An 8,348-nucleotide genomic window follows, 5' to 3' on the forward strand; every position below is an offset into this window, starting at 1 on the left:
TTATTTATTTATTTATTTATTTTTATGAGACGGAGTCTCACTCTTTTGCCAGGCTGGACTGCAGTGGTGCAATCTCGGCTCACTGCAACCTCTGCTTCCTGGGTTCAAGCGATTCTCTGCTTCAGCCTCCCAAGTAGCTGAGACTACAGGTGTGTGCCACCACATCCAGCTAATTTTTGTATTTTTAGTAGAGACGGGTTTTCACCATGTTGGCCAGCATGGTTTCGATCTCCTGACCTTGTGATCTGCCTGCCTTGGCCTCCCAAAGTGCTGGGATTACAGATGGGAAGTTTATTCTTTTGTACTTTATAGAGAATAGCTACGAGAGATTAGTTCACTCTGGGTGACCAAGACTGCAAACCTCAAGATAGTCCTTGGCAAGCTGGCCCCCTTTAGGCCTTGGCTGTCAGTCACCAGTAAGTAGGTGACCTATTGAGAGTCTGGCCAGACTACAAGGGACCTGAAATCTGCTTCTGCCACCGATTCCACAGTGCATCAGGCCTAAAGAATAGTTGGTTATCCTTTACCTGGATTGTTTTGCTTATGTCCCAAGGCTGTTTCCCTTGCAGAGAGGCATGTGGCAGTTCTTTCACAAGCTGGCCTAAAGAAAAGAAAATAAAAGGAAAAAAACGTGATACAACTTGACAGAGTTGTGGGATTCTAAGTGCTTCAGGTGGCCCCCTCTGAAGCCTATAGGATTTATTTAGAATATTTTCAGTATGGTGATGACCTACAAGGGAAAAAAAAAAAAAATCCCCTGTATATTATGGAACTGGCTGTAGGTGTGGTGGGAGCAGTGCTGCAGACATGTGCTTTATTCACTGTCTTATCTTGTACATGTTTCTCACTCAGTGTGTACACAGAAGCATATCTGCATCAGAAACAAGTGCAGCATGAGTAGCAAAGATGAACATGTTCAACAGCTAGGAATGACCACATACTGTGCACATTTACACAACACCGTGAAAAGAACCAGGCAGCCTCACTGTTAGATCATTTCACTGCACACCAAAGAGATTTGAAATGAACTTTTAATTATGATTGCTGAATTGCTATGGCTATATTCCTTAATATGAGCATCTGATGAAGTTAGTTTTCTTTAATTGATGAATGAGCATTTAAACTTGTAAGATTGAATTTGTTATGTATTGCCAGTTTTATATTCTGACTTTTTTTTGCTGGAGTACAAATTATAGGTGCTCTTTATCTGTTTTAGTTTTGAGGTCACTGTTCTTCCTTCACCTTTGTGTGGCTTTTTAGATTTATTAATGGATAGAGCAGTGCTAAGTGACTATTAAACTCTTTTCCATATACAGTAAAACCCATTAACATGGACCTCACTAAATTTGGAATTTATGAAAATGAAGTCAAGGCCTGGGTTAAAGTTTACCTTTGCATTGTCTCTGAACTAAAACTTTGCTGAGCTAATAAATAGTATAAATAAAATTGCAGGGGATGGCGCTATTCCTTTAAAAAGCAGACTTCTTCAGCACTTTAAAGAAAGACCTTATAAGACAGATAACGAAGTAGTGTGGCATAGTGCAAAGACTAGGCCACTTACTAGCTATGTGACCTTAGCTTCACTGAGTATTTTCCTCCATCTGTAAAATGGAGATAGTTATCTACTTTAGGAGGTTGTTGTAAGGGTCAGTTTTAATGTATAGAAATGCCTTGTGTGAAGTAGTTACTTCATAAATGGCAGGTAAATATTACCTAAAATAAGTGGTGAGCTAATTTTAAATACTTTTTTTTTTTTTTTTTTTTTTTTTTTTTTTTTTTACTAAACCAGGGTTCCTTGGCACTTTAGAGTTTTGTTACCCTCCTCTGAGATATTACTTTTATTATTATTATTATTGATTGAAGAAAAAATCCTAGCAGTTTGGTGTGGTTGTAAAGAGCACCAGCTTTGGAGTCAGACAACTGCAACTTTGGAAGGAGTTCTACCACTTAGTAGCTGTGTGGTCCTAGGAAAGTTAACATCTCTTAAAGTCTGTTTTCCAATTTGTAAAAATGGTATGATAATACCTGCTCCAGGACTGTTTTGAGGACTAAATGAGATAATGTAAGGTAAAAAGCCCAGTGATTTTCACGTAATAAACTCTCAAATGTCAGCTGTTGCTGTTATCATGCTGTTTTTGATAACTGTCCATACTTTGGACTTTTCATTCATTCAGGCTTGTCTTTTTCAGTTCACCCAAATTAATGAATTTTACTCTAGATATAATCTCTGTACTATATGAGAATTTTAAGCAGGTAAGTTAAAATTATAGAGAAGCAAAATGGCTGTATAAATAGGGTGGAAAAAGAAAGAGTACTATTTTAAAAGTAGAGGCACAAAGGCAAGTTAGACTTAAATTACTGTGTAATGAATTTTGTGCATAGTCTGTGTCCTTTATCAAAGCTTTTTATATTAACTAGAAGGAAATGGAACTTTATATATAAGTAGTAAAAAGTGTGGACTAGTGACCAGCTCGTTCCATTCATTGGGAGAGAAAGGCATTAAGTCCATGTTTAACTTTATTTTCATCTTCTTATTTCCCCTGTGTTTCATAAGCTATGTGGGTGAGAAATGTAAGTACTGTAATGTCCTGCATAGAGACGATAATCTATCCTCTCCTTAATGACAGCCTTACACAGTTTGTAGAATCCATCACTTCAACAGAGCAGACTGAATTACTTTGATGACTGGCAAATGGGCACCACTTGTGGTGAAATGAAAGCAGTCAGGTGTGTGTTTATTAAGTGCTCTTCAATAAGAGAAATGTGTTTTCCTGAAAACTCTCATCCATGCTATTTTTGTAGAAGCAAAAAAAGGGGCCCATCTTCCTTTGAGAAAACAGAAGAATTATTCTTTTTGAGATTCTGTACTATTACAAGTTCACAATCATAAACGTGTTATAAAAATCAGGCTTTTCTGCAGTATATGCATGAACAGTGGAAGCTTGCAATAATAACTGGCAGGGACAGAACCAGTACTCTTGGGGCAATGTGCCTTTGACTTTCCAGGACTGCCCAATTCAAGTGGATCCATTTAAAAAAGTTAAGTCAGTTCATTAATTTGATGATCAGCGGTTCTACATATAAGAGTTTTCATAAAAATAAATTCACAAGTCAGAAAATATCTTTTGTCAAACCATGTTTTCTAAGATTTGGGTCAGAAAGTGATCATTCTAATGCACACCATGTTGATTATTTGTATTATATCAGATCTTTATTGGAAATACTGAATGGTGAGTTGTTAAGGTCTGGCATTATTTGTTTAGATCTGGCGTATGAGTAAGATCAGCAATAATAGCGTAGTATTTATTGAATGCTTACTATATTCAGGTACTGTGCTAGAAGCCAGGGATATGAGACCCCCAGCCCACATCCCCCCAAAAAGACATAGTCTAATGTTGCTGACAACAACTCTGTGAAGTAGATACAGATAAAATAATATAGAGTTTAAGTAATTTGTCTAAGATAGGTCAGCTATAAAGTGGCAGAGCTGTATTTGTTACAGCAACCTAACCTATATTCTTGTTGAGAGGTACCAAAGTATAGTGGCTTAAACAAGAAAGAAGGAGCTCCTTGACACAGCAAGGCTGGTGTAGCAGCGCTGGATCGCTTATGTTTAGACTGCTGGGTCAGGGAGATGTACACTTCTATCTGATACCTCTGCTACCCCTGGATATTGGCCTCATTAATATGTCTGAAGATGCATAAGTGTTCTCTTTAAGGGCACTCCTTGGAGGTGGTACTCTTAAGTTTTTTTCTGTTGTTTTAACTGCAACAGTTTATTTTTCCTTACACAGTAGCATGTTGCTGGGGCCTAATGTTCTCACATAGCAAAAGAAAACCAAAATTTGTTGTCATTGCTTAAATAATTGAGAAATGTGTATAAAAAATCCTTATATAAGTTAAAAGGATGAATAAATTTACAAGTGTACATGCAAACTGCTTCCAACTCAAGGCAAGTTACAGCCCATGGTATTCTGGCAGGAAAACACCAGGTAGAAAGGAAACTGGGTCCTAAGGCTTGGACTTCTCCAACCCTGATATACTGGCAAGACAGAAATGATAACTGGTTCAGGAGCCCGTGACAGCCTCTAGAGAAATCCTGGAACACTCAGCCCTGACACATTAATACCTACACAGATCGGAGACTGCTGGCCATGCACACTCACCAAGCCACAGACTTCTCTTCTACAAGCATGTTCTCACCTCAGCCACAGAAGTGACTGAGCCACATATATTAGTACTAAGGGTTTAAATCAAAGATATTCCTAGTTTCTACTCACATCACATCCACCATACCTAGCTACCAGGAGGGCCTGAAAATACAGTTTTTGTGGCCATTCATCCCTTAAAATTCAAGGATTCTATCAATAAAAAGAAGTGGACAGTGGGTATTAGGGGACAGTTGTCATTCTGAGTCACATACTAACAAAAACATTGTTTCAAAGTGGAGTTTTCACCACAGACTTTTCCAAGTGATGAAAGATCATAGGACTTTGGGATATGCCTAAATTCATTATGCAATTCTTTTCAAGTAAGTAATTCTTTTATGTGTATATGTATATAGTGTGCATATGATATATTTAAATATTCAAAATATGTGAAGTGTCATGAATATTAAATGATTCTATGGCAGACTGTGGTCATCTGCAAGAGCCAGTGAAACATTTTATAGTAAAAGTCCACTGGCTTTTACTTCTTTGGCAGGAAGGCTTACAAAACCCCTAGGATTTGTCGTGCCTGCATCCTAACTCAAAAAGATCTCAGACTCAGAGATCTATGTTGTAAGAAGTGTGTTCTTAGAGAAATGCCTTTATAAAAATACAATTAAAGTTTTGAATGAGAGATGTACTCTATTATATGAATCATAAATAACACTGACTCAGAACTTCAAAGTTTCTCAGAATTCTTGGTCTCTTCTGATGCAGTTTAGACATTTACTTTAGAAAATCAGTAAGTTTTATTAAAAGACACTTAGATTCTAATTGCATTCAGATCCTTGCTCAAGTGTTTCTTGTGGCCACAGGTACTTGGAGGAGATGAGCACAGGCTGCACCTCAAGTATTTAATACATACACATATATTCTTAGCCTACTTGGGCCCTGGCCGCCCTACCCCAAACCTAATGCAGTCTCTGACGAGCTCAGCTCAGAGGCAGTTTCAGTCCAGTTTTATCACACCAGCAATGTGGAAGTAGAAAGAAGCAATCCAAAGAGAGTGAGAACCTTAAAGAGATGAACCCCGGAGAGATGAGAGAGCCAACAGAAGTTAAAGCTTTAACTTTTTCTCCCAGTACACTGAAAACTTCTCTCACTTACAAAAGTTTAACTGAGTTGGGTAACTTGATTCAGTCACTTTGTGTCTTTTCCTCCTTGGGGATGGGCTTGGGTAGGGGTAAGGAGAAGATGGGATGGAACTTTCCTCCTTTTCCTTCTAGAGATCAGCACCAGGCACTTTGGAGAAAGCATAACAAGTACAAGACATGACCTTTATCCCAGTTCCCAAAGGACTAGCAGTCTTTTGGGGAAGGTAATGTATTCCAAACATTTAATGAAAATCAAGTACTAAACTGTATGATATTGATTATTCTGAAGGAGTACAGATAAGGGATAAATTCATGTAGATTTGTTTCTTGGGGAAGACTTTTTAGATTGTGTCATAAGTGCCAGGCCAAGGGATGAAAAGGAGCCAATTAAGAAGGCAGAAAAGCAGATGTGAACAAAGATTCAGAATGAGCTTAGAGGTCAGTAGACCTGTGTGCTTGAAGCAGAAACTTCATGTTGGAGACTAGGAAATAAAGTGAAATAAGAAAGTGGAAGATGTCAAAAATCAGGCAGGGGTTAGGCCATAGGAGAGGCCATTTTTAATGGAGTGAGGTAAGAATACATTAATAAATGACTGAATGATGATATGTATGTGTGTGTGTATATATAAGTGTGTGTATATATATACATATATATAAATATAAATATATACATCTATATATACATATACACATATACACATATATACACACATACATATGATCATTCATACACACACACACACACACACACACACACACACACACACCCCCCATAGTGCTATAATTTGTCTAGGCTGGGCGAGGAAGTTCCTATGAAGGGTCTCAGCAGCATAGGTTTCCAGGGAACAGGAGGAAGCCAAGATTAGGTATATTAGGGACTGGGAACCTGGTTTCACTAGGATGAGCCAGCAGTCCAATCCTTAGTGACCAAGTGGATGTGGTGATTTGGGGATTGGTTCAGGGAAGGTGTTGGTACCTGAGGAGATTTAATTTAGCAGGAGGTTTGGGCCACTAGAATTGTAGATAACAGGTGAGATTTAGAGTCACGAGTGGTGGTATCATGGAAGGAGGCAATCTAATCACAGCTGGATCCCAGCCCACAGCTGGGGGCCTAGAATGGAATCTAGAGAAGGGTTTTATCAGGGCCCTAGTCAAGTAGATTTAGGTTCAGGGCAAGGCATAAAGCATTGTAGGAAACAGAAAATCCAGTCAGGGCAGACACCAGCTCTGAGGATTGAGCCAACATGTTTGGAGCTAGGAAAACAGGGAGAAATGAAGAAGCAATGTAGAGTAAAGTCAGTGCAACTGAATGCATTCATGATCAAATATAGAATTCCAGTCTCACTATCTTCTGGGCTGAAGTTTTTCTCTATGGCCTGCTCTGATGAGGATGGGTTGAAGGTCATAGTAGTGCTGAGCCTTTTAAGTGGAGACGTCAGGGGCCCAAGCTCAGAGGGAGCCTGGAATGAACGGCTGAGGTGGAGGACCAGAGGAGATAGCATTGCTTGGAAGGAGTTGAGACTATGGCAGAGGAGACCTAGGCCTAGCTAGGAGGCTATCTTATTCCAGGCTGAGGAGAAGAGGACCTGAGTAAGGAGGGGTGGTGGAGGCAGGGTCTGCAGTAAGACAGTTCAGAGAGACAGCAGCCCTTGAGCATGTGAATGAATGGAAATGTTTCTTGTAAAGATGCCTGTCTTTTCTGGTCCATGATGGTGTAACAAATACACAAGGTGTGACTGGATCCTTCCATGCTGCCCTCGTGGGGTCTTTGCTACCTAGCTGATATTTGAAGTGTTCGTGTGTGCCTCTGTCTTTGACTCACCTGGCTAGTTCAGAGCCTTTGCTGAAGAAAATGTGCTTCTGCCTGTCCGATTGCTTCACAGCACACTTCTCTATCTGCAACTGTTATTTCCCAGCCATCCATATGGTGCCACAGGATGGGACACAGGCAAGGACTTTACTATTCACAAAGGGACCTCGAATGGGGCTTTTCCTGCTTATAAGGGCAAGGAATGAAAATGCGGAATCCTTTCCTGGTAGGGAAACTTTCTTTTCCAAATATGCAGGTATGTGATATTTCTGATTTCCTTAGGCTTGGATCTGTGCCTGGGGGTGAGATGGATTTCAAAGTCATTATTTAAAGTAGGGAGATAAAGCTTTAGACAACCACCATAAGAGATCCTGGTTGTATTTTTGAAATGTTGAGTGAAATAACATTTTAGTCATCAGTGAAAGGCTAACGTTTGTACTTCTGAAAAGTGTTCTTAGAAAGGCCTGGATTAATAATTGGTTTCAATTTGTCCACAGATACACTGCCTCTAGGACTGGGACAGATAGCCACTGAGTACCAGCTTCAAATCACCCTGCATGTTTTCTTGTTGGAAAGATAACCACTGGAGAACCATCTCATTACCTTCAGCAAAAATGGAAACAAATCAAGACATTAAGAATGCCACAGTGGACAGCAGTTACGCAAGGTTCAGCAGAGGAAGTTTTCAAGATGGTGTGCCTCGCTAGCCAGAAATCAGAAAAGATTGAAGCTAGCTTTTTCATCTCAGCTGCTCCTTAAATCAGTCCAACCCCTCCAAATTAATGTGAATTGAAACATGCATTACTTTTCAACTTAATTGAGTACTTACTATGTGTGAACCACTGCACAAAATAGGGGAAGAAAATGAGGGAGACAAAGCCTGCCTTCAGTAAATTTACAGTTAGTTTCAGGGTACATTGTTTTTCTTCTGCTGTTAATTAGGTGTATCCCCAAGAAAATAAATAAATAAATGGAAAAGTATATCCTGTGTTTTATAAATTTAATAAAAAACAAAACAAAACTCAAAAAACTCCTAACATGGCAACTCAGTACATTTTATTTTATTTATTTATTTATTATTATTATTATACTTTAAGTTCTAGGATACATGTGCATAACGTGCAGGTTTGTTACATATGTGTACTTGTGCCATGTTGGTGTGCTGCACCCATCAACTCGTCAGCACCCATCAACTCGTCATTTACATCAGGTATAACTCCCAGTGCAATCCCTCCC

General features: G+C 39.2%; 1 protein-coding gene across 16 annotated transcripts in view; it reads left to right on the forward strand.

The window, feature by feature from the left end:
• The window catches only part of LOC108528181 (uncharacterized), a 172,121-nt gene extending 164,028 nt beyond the window's left edge, over positions 1-8,093 (forward strand). For 9 of the 16 annotated variants that reach the window (XR_001885052.1, XR_001885050.1, XR_001885048.1 and 6 more), the window contains 2 exons: positions 5,435-5,526; positions 7,186-8,093. The gene's annotated coding sequence lies outside the window, so the exon portion shown is untranslated. The remainder of the gene's footprint in view (positions 1-5,434; positions 5,527-7,185) is intronic. The other 7 variants (XR_001885058.1, XR_001885056.1, XR_001885057.1 and 4 more) reach the window with 3 other exon arrangements.
• The last annotated feature ends 255 nt before the right edge of the window (positions 8,094-8,348 follow it).

The sequence above is a fragment of the Rhinopithecus bieti genome, unplaced genomic scaffold, assembly GCF_001698545.2.
Source record: "Rhinopithecus bieti isolate Rb0 unplaced genomic scaffold, ASM169854v2 scaffold_5026, whole genome shotgun sequence".
Lineage (NCBI taxonomy): Eukaryota > Metazoa > Chordata > Mammalia > Primates > Cercopithecidae > Rhinopithecus > Rhinopithecus bieti.